Source organism: Camelus ferus, chromosome 1, assembly GCF_009834535.1.
Source record: "Camelus ferus isolate YT-003-E chromosome 1, BCGSAC_Cfer_1.0, whole genome shotgun sequence".
Classification (NCBI taxonomy): Eukaryota; Metazoa; Chordata; class Mammalia; order Artiodactyla; family Camelidae; genus Camelus; species Camelus ferus.
The window spans coordinates 19,228,404-19,244,540 of record NC_045696.1 but is presented as its reverse complement, the minus strand read 5'-3'; the positions used below and the strand labels follow the sequence as shown (position 1 = coordinate 19,244,540).

Genomic DNA, 16,137 nt, shown 5'->3' with positions numbered 1-16,137 from the left:
GTTGACTCATAGAACTAAAATAACATACTCAATGTTACACATTTAATTGTTAGAAAGAGGATTTCAAAGCAATTTAAAACCACTCCATAGCCTAGTCTCTTTAACTACATTATACTGCTATGAAATTTCATAAAAAAATCTCAAAAGCTTGTGTTAAGACATTATGCAGTATTGCATTCAGTTATGTGAATATTTCTTATGCTTTTTCAAATTCAGAGAGATCAAAATAATTGCATAAGTGAAATATCTACAGAAGTGGAGAATAAATAATAGAAAATGCTTCATGAATTGTGTATTTTACTAGAGTATTTACCATATCTTCTATTTGTGTTTACTGAACATAAAAATGCATGGAAAAGACATGGGAAATTTTCATAAGAGAGCAAATACAAGAATGATGGAACATATGATATGTAAAGAGAGAGTTGAAGAATTGGGAATACCTTGCCTGAAAGACCTAGACAGATTTAATAACCATACTCAAACACATTAAAGGTTATGCTCATTAGAAAGGTTTCCAAACATCTTCACTGAGGCAGCAACAGAAAATGACAGCTTTAAGAGCTTAATGTACAGGACACAGCATCCTTTGCCTCTCAGTATAACTATAACTATAGCTTGATGAAAGTAAACAAAAATTCCTTCAGAAATGTTTGAATCATCTTCACCTGCCTAGTCCTAAAAAGGAGAGAGAGAGAAAGAAAATTTAAACAATAGACCCGGAAGATAAGTATATCATTTCTGTCTACTTTCTATTGGCCATAACCTGATCACGTTGTCTTACCTTCCTACAAGGTTGCGGGGAGGGACAGGAATAATTTAACTTTGCATCCAGGAAGAAAAGAAAGATTCAATGGACACAGGAGATTCTACACAGCATTGCCCTATCACCCATTAATTAATCATTTCCTTCCCATATTAGTTGACTCAGACCTAGGATATCTTTTTTAGTATTTTAACATCTGTTCCTGGCAAGAGCTGCTTATCAGCAACTGTCCTTCTCTATCTGTTCTGTACTAGAGCCAAATGCTTACATTACCTTCTCCCATTTGTACAACACAAGCTAGTCTCATTAGATGATTTCAAACTGGAAATACAAACTAGGAACTTGGCTGAAAGCGTTTTACGTCAAATATTGACGTCCTCTGATACTGACCATACTTTCGTTCTCTTTTAGTTATGGTTGGGCTTCTAGATTTATTGAAGTCCTTGGTGAAGGACCATTTGATAACTCTGCCAAAATCTTAAAAGAGAAATGTGCCTTGATTAAAAAAAATAGGAACATGGATGGAGCTAGAGATTATCATACTAAATGAAGTAAGTCAGACAGGGAAAGACAAATATCATATGATAGCACTTACGGTTACCAAAGGGGAAAGGGCAGGCAGGGATAAATTAGGAATTTGGGATTAACATATACACACTATTATATATAAAATAAACAACAAGGACCTACTGTATAGCACAGGGAACTATATTCACTATCTTGTAATAACCTGTAACAGAAAAGAACCTGAAAAAAATATATATGTAAATATGTAAATAAATATATATATATATGTGTGTGCATGTGTGTGTGTGTGTGTATATATATATATATATATATATATATATATATATATATATATAAAACTGAATACTTTGCTGTACAACTGAAACTAACACAACATTGTAAATCAACAACAACAAAAAAATTAAAATTCAGTTCAAGGGTTAGTTCCTCTGGGCCTTATAATCTAACGACTCTTTTCTGTGCTTCTGCAGAAACATGAATCTTGCTACATTGGTTGTTACCCTGAAATGGCTGTTTGTTTGATTCCCCCAGACTATCAGTCCCTGAGTGCAGGGACCATATGTTATTTGCCTTTCTTGTAGAATCTGGCACATAGCATGGTACATATTAGATCCTTAATAAATAATTTTGGAACAAGAAAAAGTATTAAATGAAGAAGGGTAATTAGAACCCAACAACTGAGGTTCTTTTAAAGTATAGAAGGATTGACTTCCCAAAAATTCAAAGGTAACTACTAACTTGAGACAGTTCTAGTCCTCAGTTCCCCACTGTAACAAAGCCTACTGACCAAGATGGCCTTCCTATCTCCCTTGGCTTGACTAAATGTCAGATAGGCTTCTCCCTGACTCTATAGACTCCTGAGCTCCCTTTTCTTAGAATATTTATGTTAGAAAACCTGTAGGTGAAAATTCTCTCTCTGCCCCTTTGAAATGTAAATCTTTTTTAAAAAAGCCTCTTGCCGGTTTTGCAATCAAGTACTGTCTTTCTTAAGGACCTAGGAGCCATCTTTTTGAAATGAAATCATCAAGAAAGAAAGAGCTACTGCCTTCCAGTCTAATTCCAAGTTGTAAAATTCCTTCCTGCGAGGAAGATAGAAGATAGTTGACTTTTCCTTAGGTTAGATCAATTAGCAAGCAGAGCAGCCTATTTACTATTTTTCACCCCGCATCTTAAAAACTCTACAATTTTTTTTTTTTTAATTGGAGGTGAATTGTTTTGTCTTCTTTATTGCGACAGTCTTTTCTGTTCTTCCTTCCTGTTTAACTTTGTCATTTTCATTTTTTTGCCTGCCACTGCCTGGGAATCTTCCCAATTTTTGCCTCAAACCTTGGTCCTACCTCTTATTTATTTGCTGCTCAGGCATTTGCTGGTTTTAATTATTCATATTATCTTATTCTTTATTTTTGATCTATTCTAATAAAGCTGATTAAATCCACTGATCTTGCCAATTCTACCTTCAAGGTCCACCAAGGCCATCTTGTATGATCAAACTCGTGGGATTGTAAACAGGCTTGTATTGTCAAGATTTTTGCCCATCTCTTGCCAGACCTTACATATCTGAGCCAGCCATGAAATCTGCCTCTTCATGACTCCAGATTTCATGCTCCTGCTCTGCTGAGCTGAATAATTATATATACATAAGTTTTCCCACCTTAGTTTTATGTTTCCATGTGGCTCTTGTCCTTATGAGTCAACTAGTTGCTTCATTCACCTTAATTCCATGTATTATTTATGTAGGGATAGTTGTGCTAGCTGACCTGGGGCTTCCATGGTGATAGATGAGATGCTTGGATTCAGCTTCTTTTTTTAAAAACACTCACTTTCTTTTCCCAAACTCATGGCGTCACTTTTTGTAAGTGTTTGCCTACTCATTACAAACATTTTCCTAATTTTGGGGGTCTATTTTCTTTAGATTAGTGAGTTTTTACTTTTTTTTTTCATGAACTACAAATAGAAATGGAATGCACAAACCAGTTGGAAGAGATTCTGGTTTATAAAAAGTAGTAAATCGAGGCCAGTAATGTCATTGGTGGGATATTACCACCTTGAGTTAAACTCTTTGCTTAATTCCACTGAGTATTCCTGTGAATCTCTGACCTGATGAAAAAACTAATTCATAATTTTCATTATGCATTACAAGAGCTCTCTCCGTCCTTACTATGTTTTTTTCACTTTCAGATCTGCTTATTTTTCAAGTTGAAATTTCTGAATGGAGGCAGAATAAGATGCACTGCTGAGAGAGAGTGAGAGACTGACCAAGCCAAGTATTCTATTCTTCTGACAAAATAAGTGAGACAGCCTGGGACCTGGGACCTGAGCCCTTTGCTGCTTTGCTTGCACAGCCTGGGACCTAGGACCCTGGGCTGCAATGCTTGCACCAGGACTTAGCAACAGGATACAAGAAACTGTAAGGGACTAAAAATAACTGTGTACATGCAGCAGCTGGTGTGAGTTTGAGCAATAAGATACAAAAAGACCAAAAACCCAACTGTCATTCTGAGGAGTCAGGAGCAGAAATAGGACACTCTGCATGATCCCTGCACACAGCACCACCAAGGGGGTGGGCAGACCACCAAAGCCAACTCTCCAGCCCAACCACTAGACCTGCCTCTACCCTTATCCCATTTAAGGGACCAGCTTGCCCCGCACCCCTCAGGGAACAAACAAGGGCACCTCCTGCTACAGTACGAGTCCCAGTAGAGCCCTGCCTGAATTTCTCTCCTGTCCCGGTATCGATTTCTATTGTTTAAGGAGGCCAAGAACCCTGGTCAGTAACATACACATCTCTGAATCTCTCTTCTGGAAGGATAACTACACAATTTTTGTGTAGAACTAGGGTCTTTGAAGCAAGACAAGAAAGTAAAACTTTTTCTTTTACTCAGTCGTACTGGAGGTCAGCTTCTCTCAGAAAACATAATGACATAATGTGTCAATCCAAGTCCATATATCAAGATAAACTCTTTCTCTGAGTATTTTTTATTATGAAAAATTCCATCAATTTTATGGGTAGAGAGAAAAGAATAAACTCCAAACATACATCATTGAAATAGAAATGATTAACATTTTTCTAAACTTGTTTCATCTCTTTTCAATTTCTCCCTTCTTTCTTTTCCTTTTCTTTTTCTATGATAAAGTATTTCTAAGCAAATCTCAGTCCTTCCTAGCCTTTCACTCATTGTGCAGATATAAAAAGTACAGTCATTTTCTTAAATAATCTCAATACCATTATCATATCTAACAAAATTCCTTAGTATCCGATTTATACAATGAATTTTTCATAGAATTTATTTAAATTTTCTCAGAGGGTGGCACAAGGTTAGACTTCAAATGAGATTTTTGGAGGTCTAATAAAGGCAGTGGTATTCCTGGCTTATTCAACAGCCAGAGTAAATCATATTTTAACATCCACCTTATCTATAAGACACAATTATTTTTAGGAATAATGATAAGATGAAACAAGTGTCAATAATGGCCAGAAAAAAGCACAATGAGAATTTTATCAAACTTCCTATGTTTGAAGTCATGACAAAAAATTAAAATATCAAGCAAAGAGAAAAATAACAGATTGTTACTTTTTAATTTCATTAAGTATAATTTTTGGAAAGGAGGAAAAAAATGCCTTTATCTTGATTGTTGCATTAACAGATAACATTACAGTTTTTGTTTTTGAGTCTTACCTTGTACAAAGTTGTTAGTTACTTTTTTAAAGAGATTCTCTTCATGTCCAATATCTATTATAGGCAGATTTGTCCATCTATTTTCTCTCCTTATTGGTCAAGGATGTTTCTTATTATTTTTAATTTTGAAAAGCATTTTAGTTTTCAATTTATTCTCTCCCACAAATTAATGTATATAGGTGGTTAAGAAAAGTCTTAAATATAAGTTTTGCAGAGATTCATAAAAATCCTTCCTGGGAATCTGTTATCATAGATTTTTTCTGCTCTCACAAATTTTCCATTAAAATATCTTTAAAAATGCATCATAAATTTCAATTATATTTATTAAAACCTTCTAAAGGTATTTTTCTACTACAAAAATTATTAAAAACGCTAAATGATAGCAAACATTGACATTATTGATTCATTAATTCAGAATGAGTATCCAGTTCTTGATGAAAATAATCAAGGAAGTAAAATATTTCTCTTTTGAAGTCTTTGCCAGTATGAGCATCTTTTTTCAGTTCTCCAGGCATTCTTCTTTGAAATTTGAATCTACTTTTTTTGGAAGGTTCCATTTCCTTACTTTTGTGGTTGCATAATTAATGGCCTACTCCACAATTTCCATGCACTGATTTTCAAAGAATGATTTCAAACCATAGTGTTTCACAGCGCATTTTTCAAGGCCAATTCTGGCTGTTTGGGAATATATTTTGCTTCTGATTAACCTCATTTAAAACTTCACATGGGGGAAACAGATAACCGATAAAAAATTACATACAGCTCTTGCAAAAAGTATTACATAATACTTTTAAGATTGGAGACACAAAATGTACTGAAAGAAGGTAAAATCATTATGAATTTACTCTCAAGATGAACTGCTGTAACTAAGTCTCAGAGCACTGAGGGTTGTCTGTATAACTAGAAATTCTCTTCATTAACTTCCACATAGAAAGAAATGATTTGTATTAAGGTTTATTAAAGGGTAAATAATACAAATGTAGTAAGTTGAAGCTTGTAGTTATATTACTGAAACTAAACATTAACCTCAGTAATTGTTTAGAACTTTTTAGAACTTAGGCTAACAAAAGATAGTTTCTGATACAGTTTAGCATTGTTAGAGCATGATGATAATACAAAGAGCAATGACATTTATTCAATGTTATTATTGTTTTCAATTTCTCCACAAACAAATGTACCCACACCCTTATTGCCTTTACCCAAAGTAGACAGCTCTCGCCGCCCTACTCTTGGCAGACAATTGAATGAGGCTACAGGAGCCTTCACTTGTTTTCAGTGTGTGGAATTGGAAAGGTTGAATCAGGGCAGCTAGCATCTCTCTCATTAGGCCTTGGAAAAATCCCATCTCTTGTGTGCTGAGTCCACTTCTCACACTGAGCTTAGATTTTGTAAACAAATCTATACACAAATCCTCGAGTTGTTTGTGTCTGCCTGCAGAATAATAACTTGAATTTCTAAACCTGCTACAAAATCTCTCCTGACTATTCCCCCACCCTCACCCTAAGTCCTCATTCGCTCATCCTCACAATCTCTCCCCCTGTCTGCAGTGCCCCAGGCTCTCTCACACGTATGCTCATTTTTTTTTTTTTTTGGAAGCTCTTAGTAATTTTGAGTGGAGGGATTAGGGTAAATTGTTTAAAATTTAAGGCCCAGAAAAAATACTTGTTCATCTGAGAATATTCCAGACATCTATCACAGAGAATGAATTTTTCCGGGCCCACAGCTTTAGGGCTATTCTTACCCCTCTTCAAATATCTGGTGGAAAGAATGTGTCCACCGTCTGTTCAGTAAATGCTTTTGGTTTTAAAAAAGTATAAAATGAGATTCTGTTGGAGCAAAACACATTTATTCATATTAGTTACAAAAAATTTCAAAGAGATAATTTAAACATGAAAATCAGTAACCAAGCTTAATTACATCTTTAGAGATGTTTTGAATATATGAAACTCATCTATTGTTAAAAAGTTTGTTTGCTATGTTCTGGCTATCGCAAATAACTTGAGGTCCCTTTCAGCAGTCTCTATCTTACTGTACTGCTTATGCAATTTGCTTTACTGGTTTCCTCATCACTTTCTATATGTCTCTATTTGTAGGTATAGAAATGAAAGAGGGATAGCATTTTGTGATAGAATTTTGCCTATGACTGCAAAATTTATCACAGCTGGAACTGTTTCAATGGCCAATATGTTAGAAATCCTAAAAATATTGAGATGCAACGTTTACACCAATGTTTAACTTCTGTCTGTAAAACATGCTTAAGAGTAGCCCAGTTTAAAAAAAAAAATTAGACCTAATTAGAGTGAATAATGATAAAATGTGGATGAATATATCCCTTAACTACATTCCCTGTCAAGTATTCATACAGAACCCAATGAGTACAATATACTTTGCCAAGTGATATGATGTATGCCATATGATATATGCCATGTGATATATTTTTACCATGTGTTAAATTCAGTTATACAAGACAGTATGACTGTGACCGAGGAGCTCACAGAATGGTCCAGTTGAAGATCAGTATGCAACTGTTGACATTGTAGTGTAGCTGTCACTTTCCTGGAAAATCTTTCTAGCCCCCCACTAGTTCTCTAAGGAAAAGCATCACTGGATGTACTCTTATACTACTCAGGGGAAATCGCCATCACTGCAGTGAACTCATTGTGCTACATCATAATTATATAATTCGCCAGGGTGTGAGTTCCTTAAAGATACAGGCATAATAGATAGACATCATTTTCCCTCTCTGAGGCCTAGAATCCAGTTCATTGTATATTCATTGTATGACTGTAAAATCCGTTTCTAAGTATGTGGTAAGCACTTTGTATTACACGAATTTTCTTAGAGAAGATGTGGTGTGTGTGAGTTTTAATTTCTTTAAGCATTGCTTTTGTTAGTCCTTCCACAAATTCTGGAAAATTTACCCTAATGTAAAGGATTGTATTTTCCAAAATAAAGTTTAAAAAAAAGATTAGTTAAAACTTTACTGTTTGGTTCTCAGGGATTTGAGAAACAACAGTGAAGTTTTGTGACCATGAGCAGAAAACATTTTGTTTTTCCTCTGTTTGAACATTGTAATTTCTATCAAGTTAAGGAAAATTGTTTTTCTGTCTCTCAAATTGTCCCCAGAGATATTGATGTGGGAAAAATGTAGAACAAAAATGAGAATAATTATTTTCCGTTACCTGTAGTTTATTTTCTTATGTTACAATTAGAATAGCCGTTCAATTGCACGTAACTTCTATGATTTAAAAATTCAAAATTTTGTCACCTATGAAATATAATTGACAAATGCACTATATTGTAGCAGCAAATTTTATACTTTTATAAGTATAAAAAGTAATTTATAATCATGGAATAGAGAAAATATAGGCAAAAATATAAAAAGTAACTCATAAGCCAAAAGCTATACATTATATTAATGTTTTAGATAAATAGATTGATAGACGATATAGAGAGATAGATATATTTCTTCTTCTTTACATGCAGTATGTATTTGCTTTACTCTGAATTCATCTAACACATTTCACACAATAAGCTTTAGGCTACAGATGTGCAGTGTTTTGTGTTTCATTTTGATATTAAACCCATAGTCAATGCTTACTTTCAAAGGTTTGAGTGTAAGCTAAGTAAATTATGCCACATTTTTATTTTCAGCAAATTGATTTTTATAATTATCCTTTAAATTAAAAAATATGTGTTCTAGTTATCCTATATCTCTTAATAATTTATGGATCCTGGCATCTCCTGAGACACTGAAAACTATTGATCTTTTCCTCACCAATTAGCAGAAATGCACAGAGGTAAACATTTTTGCATGCATTGTTAAGATATCCATATACCCACTGAAATCCACTAATGAATCCTTAAAAGTCTTTGAAAATGAAGGTAGGAAAAAATCTCTGATTTCATACTTTACAAAATCTTCAGTTTAACTCTAGGAAAATATATTAACTAAATACTTTGTACATAATATCTTCTTTATTACTATTTAATTATACTGGAGTGATAGGTAATCTCTAATAGTAGAGATAGGTGAATAGTATTTAAATTCACCAGTTCTTAATTGATTCTTTATGTATCCCAAGACAGATATCATTACATAATATTTCCCATGTTCCAATATATGTAAATTTTCATCATATTATACATTCATATAAGTACTTGTATAGACGTAAAAAAAAACCATACACACTATAATGCCAAGCTATATTCAGTGATGATGGTTATAGTTCCATTAAAAGTTATTATGTCCTCCAATCTTGGTAACAGATATTAACAGGAAATAATGAAAATTTCCTGATGAGATAGTCTGGTCTTAGAAGTGTTTTAGAAAACAAGTAAAGTGCAAAGTTTCACTAGGCCCCTCAAATAAAAATGATGTAAACCCACAGATGACAGTTTAATGGGTTTAGGCAGGAGGATGGGGCAATATAATATCAAGATAGATGGTGCTGAATCCCATGGATAGATTCGGTTACTGACTCTACAGATCAATAATGGCAATCATGATGATGATTTACTGTGGGGGAAACATATTTTGGTGGTATCTAGGGCTTGTCTGACAATGCATATTCAAAAGACAGATTGAATGCCCTGAAATGTTAACCTTGTCATTGACGATTTTAGTATTTTTTTTTGGAAATTCACTAAAAAAAGACTTTTTTTTTTCTTTTAAAAATTATTGGACTGAATAAAAATACGTGTTTATATCAATTCCAGCAGAGGATTTTAGGATGTTTCAAAATATGACACTAAGGTTAAACTATACTTCAATCAGAAGGTCTAATATTAATCTTTAGTCTTTCAAGTGCAAACTCACTGTAGATTAGGAAATAAAACCTCTATTGAGCACATTACAAAGAGAAAAAGTGACATTGAAGGATCTTCATTATACTCAAATTGCAAAATGATATATTGTGTTGTATTCAGGGAGGGTGTCAGGATAGCATGAAGTTGGACACCATTGCATCTGTTAGGAAAACAAGCACTGACATCTCTGCTATAAGAAAAATTGCACTTTTTGTTATGGAGATTGGCAAAAAATGCAATTAATCAAAAGTCAATTTCAAGGTATTTGAGAGTTCCTCCCTCTTCATCCAAAATAACAAACAACAGCATATTCAGAATTTTATTCCCTCAAGTTGTCAATTTTCTATTTATTAATTTTTGGTATGTCTCTAAATATTACATATAATTATGATATTACATAAAACAGTAACATAAGTAATAGTTAAATAATTTGCATAGGAGAACTCCTATCATTAGACATAACAATGAATTTTTCCTATGTCTGTTGCTCTTCTCTAGCAGTGGTATAAAGAGACATGATTAAACATGTCTATCAGGGAGGCTTGCTTATTTTTCTGGAAAGTACTAGCAAGAGTCAATATCTGAGTCTAAGTCTTGGAACCTCTGTCTATCAGTAGCCATATCTTTATCTGTGCCTTTGTTTCTACAGTGGAAAAATGCCAGCCAATGTAACCAAGGGAAAGAAATGCAAGCTTCCAATGTCATCTCAGTGACAAATGTCAAATTGCAAATAAAATACTAAAATGTTTATATCATTTGTTGGATTTAATTTGACATGATTTTAATGACTTTATTTTTCTTAGTAAAATTACTCAATAGAATACTAAAGCATATTATTTTATTATTGTTTTACAGAAATACAATTTTACTTTTAGAATCTTTATTATGTTATATTATACATTACCAATATCTTTAAGCTTCATTTCATGTAAGGATCCAGGTTTAGAACAAACTTATTCTCTCTTATTCCCTCATTTAGGCCCATCAAACATACATTTCAAGGAACCTACACAACATTTCTTTTTCAAGTCTTCTTTATCCATTTGATGATTTCTCTGTCTTGCTTACTGGGTTTAATCCTATAGACAGTCATGATAATCATCTCTTGCATATATCCCCAGGTCACGTTCCCTTTCTGGTTTCACATACTCATTTTGAAAAATCTGATTAAATTTACCTCCCTGACTGTTCCATGTCTATACTGCATGCAGCTGATTGTGGTTGGAAAGTAGTTTGCAAAGAGATATTCTCAATCTCCTTTATCTACCCATTCTCTCTCTCCCATTCTTCTCTCTCTCTCTTTCTCTCTTTTCCAAGCATTTATTCACTTTCAACATTATATTTAATTTGTATATTGTAACTACTATTTATTTATATATTAGCTCCTTTCCTAAAATGGACATCCTTACAAGAGCTGGGATCTTTGATGTTTTGTTCATAGATGTATGTCAAGTGTCTAATGTATTAAACACTCAAAGATATGTGTTGAAAGAATGAATACTCTATGTCCTTTAAAGTGTAGGTTTCTGTCTTCAGATTTTTCACATTGTATGGGTTTTACAGAAAGTTGTTTTATTTTAGACCCATTGAGATTACTAAAATCACATTGTGTATGTATGTTTGTGGGTGTTTTGCAGATAAAATGTTGGTTATCTTTTCTATCTCATTCTCGCTCTCCATCCTGGATGGATACATTGCTATTGAAAACTTTCACAGAATAATTAGAATGGGCTCTATTCTAATTAGATTCCAAAAACTTGTCTCCCTTTTGACTCCTCCTTGCTTGTGGGTCACATCCTTTCCCAGAGATGCCTGGTTTCTGAGGGAGACAAAAGAAGAGTTGCTCCAAGCATATGAGGGCAAAATGTAAGTTTACTGAGTTGCAGCTTTTACCTTTCTTTCGATAAAACATTTTTAAATTAAATTTCAGCTTTCAAAGTCAATCAATCTAATATAATAATTGCATCAATCCCTTTAAATTGCTAAATCCACTGAATTCTCTTCTATAAAAACTGATTGTTTTCTGGACTTACAAAATTTTCGGTTAATAATACAGTGAGGGGACATTTGTCTCATGATTCTCAATTTGGAAATGAGGAAACTGAGGCTCTGAAACTTGTCCAAGGTCATGAATATGAAGTACTTTGTACTTTGAAATGGCTCCTGAGACTTTTATTTTGAGAAGCCAATATGAAACATTCCATGCATGGAGGAAATTATACCTTCATGTCTCTTTTGGGAGAGGAAAAATTACAATTGAAAATATTTCTCATTCATATAGCCTTGATTCTATTTGACATTTTAACTGGACTATCTTTACGCCGTATAATGAATGGATTAAGTAATTACATTACCCTATAGATTCTATTAGCACAGGCAGACATTCAAATTTGGGAAACCAATTTGGCTGGCAAATTAGAAGAAGAAGTTAGTTGAAATAGCCTGAGGAAAATGAAAAATAGGATTTCTTTTACATTAAGTCACAGGTTACAAAATTAGAAGTCTGCATTGTTCTTTGTTAAAGAAACATATCTCATTCACATTATAATACACACTACTAGATTTTATATAATTCACTGCAGAATAAGATATTTTTCCTTCTTGTTACCTGGTATTATAATTCTCTTCTTTCAGTGTAGCTAATAAAATGGTTGAGAATCCATAGTACTTTTTCATGTTCTTCTTTATTATAACACAGCAGCGCTTCAGAATGGAATATGCACCTCATCTGGTCACAGAGCAGCCCATTGTGTCTGTCGGCTCTGTGGCCACAGCTGTGATGCTCAGCCCCGACAGACTTATAAAACATACTGTTTGTTTGATAAGGCATTCATCTGAAAAATGGAAAACAAAGCAAACAGAGGTGGCAATTTTTGAGATGTTTTATTGTATCTGAATAATTATAGATGATCCTTATACTTCCAATAATTAATAAGCATTGTGTCCCTAAAAAATCTTGACATCACAGGCTTATGTAAAATTCTCTTCTATCCTTCAGAAAAGCCTTCATTTTGGTCTCTTACTGCATCAAATGAAGGGAATATAGTTAATGAATTTTAAGTTCAGATATGTGTATGGCACACACACGATGTCAGAGCTAGAAGGGTCCACATTAGAAAAATATTTAGCTACTTTGGAATATATAAAGAATATAAGTAGGAAAACACCTCTAGGGTCTAATAATTGCTATCACTGAGTGAGCATTAACTAATGCAGTTCACTAATAATTCACTTAGTGCTCAAGCCATCTGTATCAGGAACTGAGAATTAGAGACATTTAATACTGCAACATGGCTGAAGTCTGCAACCAGGAACACTGAATCTAGAAACCATTTCCTAATAGCCTGTGTTGACTGGCTTTACACTATATAATAGGGGCTAAATAATTAATACTGTAAGCTCAATAAGCATTTTACTTTGTCTAGTTTATTCAAAGACTTTTGTCTGAGTTTCACACGTGTTTAAGACAATTCCAGAAATAAAATAATGCTTAATGTCAATTCAGGGAGTTATTGAGTATGTGTACCTGTTTTCAATTTGTACAAAAAGCATAAATAATTGTATTAGTAGTATATTTTGATTGGAAGCATTCTTAAATGATGTCTTCACTAATTTTTTTTAGTAGTCAAGCGGAAAATATTACAGATGATTTAACCAAAATGAAAACAAATATTTTATTTAATGTGTAATGTGCTTTCAAAAGCACATTCTTGTCCTTTTGTAAATTGTGTAAAAATTCAATGAAAAAATATTGAACATTTGGTAATCTAAACAGATCAATTAACCTACTAACTTTAAGAATCAGTTGTTTAGCTACTTGGGAGTTACTTCAGCCACAGGTTTGTTTATAACAAGTTTATAAATTCAATCTATTTCTAAAATATGAGGTCTGGGGAAGTAAAGCCAGGGTCAGGATCTTGAAGCTAACCATGTATGCTAATATAAAAACTCTCATATTAGCTAAACTGAATTATTTAGATGCAATCAATAGTGTCTGAAATTCCAAATTCCTTAAAGCAACAGCAATATGATATTATGTTCAAATGTCTGGTTTACTTCTGGAAGGTAAAAACATCTGTACTCTGTGGTTATTATAGTCCTGACACTTGGATAATATTTCTGTTAGGGCAAGCAACTGGTCTACCCTGAAGGAGAAACTAGAATTAGATTAGTTACATAACACGTAAACAACTTCAAGTACATGTGTAATTGTTAGTGGGTTAATTGCATCACATAACATTTTGAAAATACTTGCTCTTATTTACATTTTACAGTTTTCAATGCATTCATTTTTAAAGTGTGTAAAAATCAGATCCCTTTTCCTTCATCCTTGCAATTCTCACCAAGTAGTTCTGGGATGTGAATCAGAAGTTTGCGTTCTTAAATAATATCCAGGTGATTACAGGTTAATCAGGTATTGTACTCTGAGATACACTGATAGTCTCTGTAATTTCCAACACACATAACTATAAATATGTTTCTGGGATGCCTTGGTATTGAGAATAATTTAGTTAGATTGGATAATTTGCTAAGATAAACCTATCCTGATCTTTGAAGTGGCTGAATTGATTAAAGATTTAGAGTCTGTTGAGGAAAGTTCTTTGACTTGATCTTGATTTTCACCTTTGACATATACCTTAAAAATAAAATATTTGCATCTTTGGGTCTAATTACTGTGTGTTCACAAAGATTAGAATGATAAAAAGAGAGATTCTGCCTTGCCCCTGGACTAAGTGAGGCAAGGGGGATATTATAGGGAAAATGGAAGATTTAGGCAAGGAAGCTTGTCCCTAAGGAGAGCTTTATTCATGAGGCTGCACCTGGAAGGGAACAACTGAATCTGGGAAACTTACAGGAAACGGAACCACAGGACAGACTTATGTCCAAGGTAATGGAATGATCCTAGAGATTTTGCTTACATAATCGTGGCTCAAGTGAATAGGGTAGAGAGTGTTACTGGGTTTCCCTAAAGTGGGTTCTTAGAAAAATTTATGTATTTTTCCACACATCCCAGCAACATGACTACATAAGGAGTATAATTTTCCATGTAAAGCAAAGTAAAACTGGGGAGGGTGTAAAGTTTAAGACAACCCTGCTGAATTCTCTAATTTTCTACAGTTCCAGAGTTTCTCACAACTAGGAGAGACAGAAGAGACAGGGAGAGTGAGAAAGAGAGAATGAGAGAGAGAATTTAATGGCAGAAGTTGAAGGATGCTTCTGAGACTGGCACGGATTTATACGCAAAGATCAGATTTTAAAAAGGGACTTCTCAGATGATGTTTGAACAATGGAAGATAAAGACTGGGTAGTAAATATACTTTTTATTGTACTGAATTTGACCACTGTTACCTCTCACAACCCAGAGACAAAGAAGACCTGAGTGAAGCTGCCCTCAAGCTCCAAGAAGGTTATCTCCTCCGCCAGATCTGTGGTCAGTGTGGTGGCTGGAGGTGGCCACACTGACAAGTCCATTCTGAAAGCTGGCCGTGCCCACCACAAGTATAAGGCAAAGAGGAATTGCTGGCTGTGCAAGCAGGGTGTGGCCATGAAAACTGTGGAACATCCCTTCGGAGGTGGCAACCACCAGCACATCAGCAAACCTTCTACCATCCATACAGATACCCCTGCTGGCTGGAAAGTGGGTCTCATTGCTGCCTGCTGGACTGGGCTTCTCTGGGGAACCAAGACTGTGCAGGAGAAAGAGAACTAGGGCTGGGGGCCTAATAAAGCTTGTCCTTTTCACAACTTAAAAAAAAAAAAAACTAAAAAACAGAAAACCTTGTACTGCCCAAATTCATTTAGTCTCCTTCAGTCTTCTTCAAAATGCGGGGGCTCAGGATACTGTAAATTAAAAGAACTGTAGTGTTCACTATTCAGTAGAGTTGGGTGTTTCAAAACAAAAATAAATTCATCTATAGAAGAATAAAGATAATAATATTTATAACACCTTAAATTACATCTGGCAAAGATTCAAGATCATTTCTGGGAAAATTCATAAAGAATGAGCAAATATATTAAAGAATGGTATTGACAGTGTAGTTATGATTACAAATAGATTTTTCCTTTCTTCATTGTTTCAAAAAATAGTCATTGAATTCTTAGTATCTGTCAAAACATGCCATAGGCTCTGGGGGATATGAATGAAGAATCCAGGTCAGATTATGCTTTCTGAGAGCTTACAACAGAGTGGAGGAAATGCCAACAGGAAGGAAAGAAACAAACAAATCAGGCGCTGCCAAAGCTATGAAGATAATTTAATATGAGATGACATTTTAAAGAGTGTGAGAGAGTCTATTCTAGTGGGATGGCAAGGAAAAGACTTTCTGATATAACTGTTAGCTTTTGCTTCATAACAAA

At 34.1% G+C, this 16,137-nt stretch overlaps 1 long non-coding RNA gene across 1 annotated transcript; it reads right to left on the bottom strand.

Moving 5' to 3' along the window:
* Nucleotides 1-4,180: 4,180 nt before the first annotated feature.
* On the bottom strand, nt 4,181-15,540 carry LOC116662752. The gene is made up of 3 exons (XR_004318771.1): nt 15,130-15,540; nt 6,537-6,543; nt 4,181-4,192 (listed from the first exon to the last, which is right to left on the bottom strand). It is a non-coding gene; the product is annotated as an uncharacterized LOC116662752 (long non-coding RNA).
* Between the last annotated feature and the right edge of the window lie 597 nt (nt 15,541-16,137).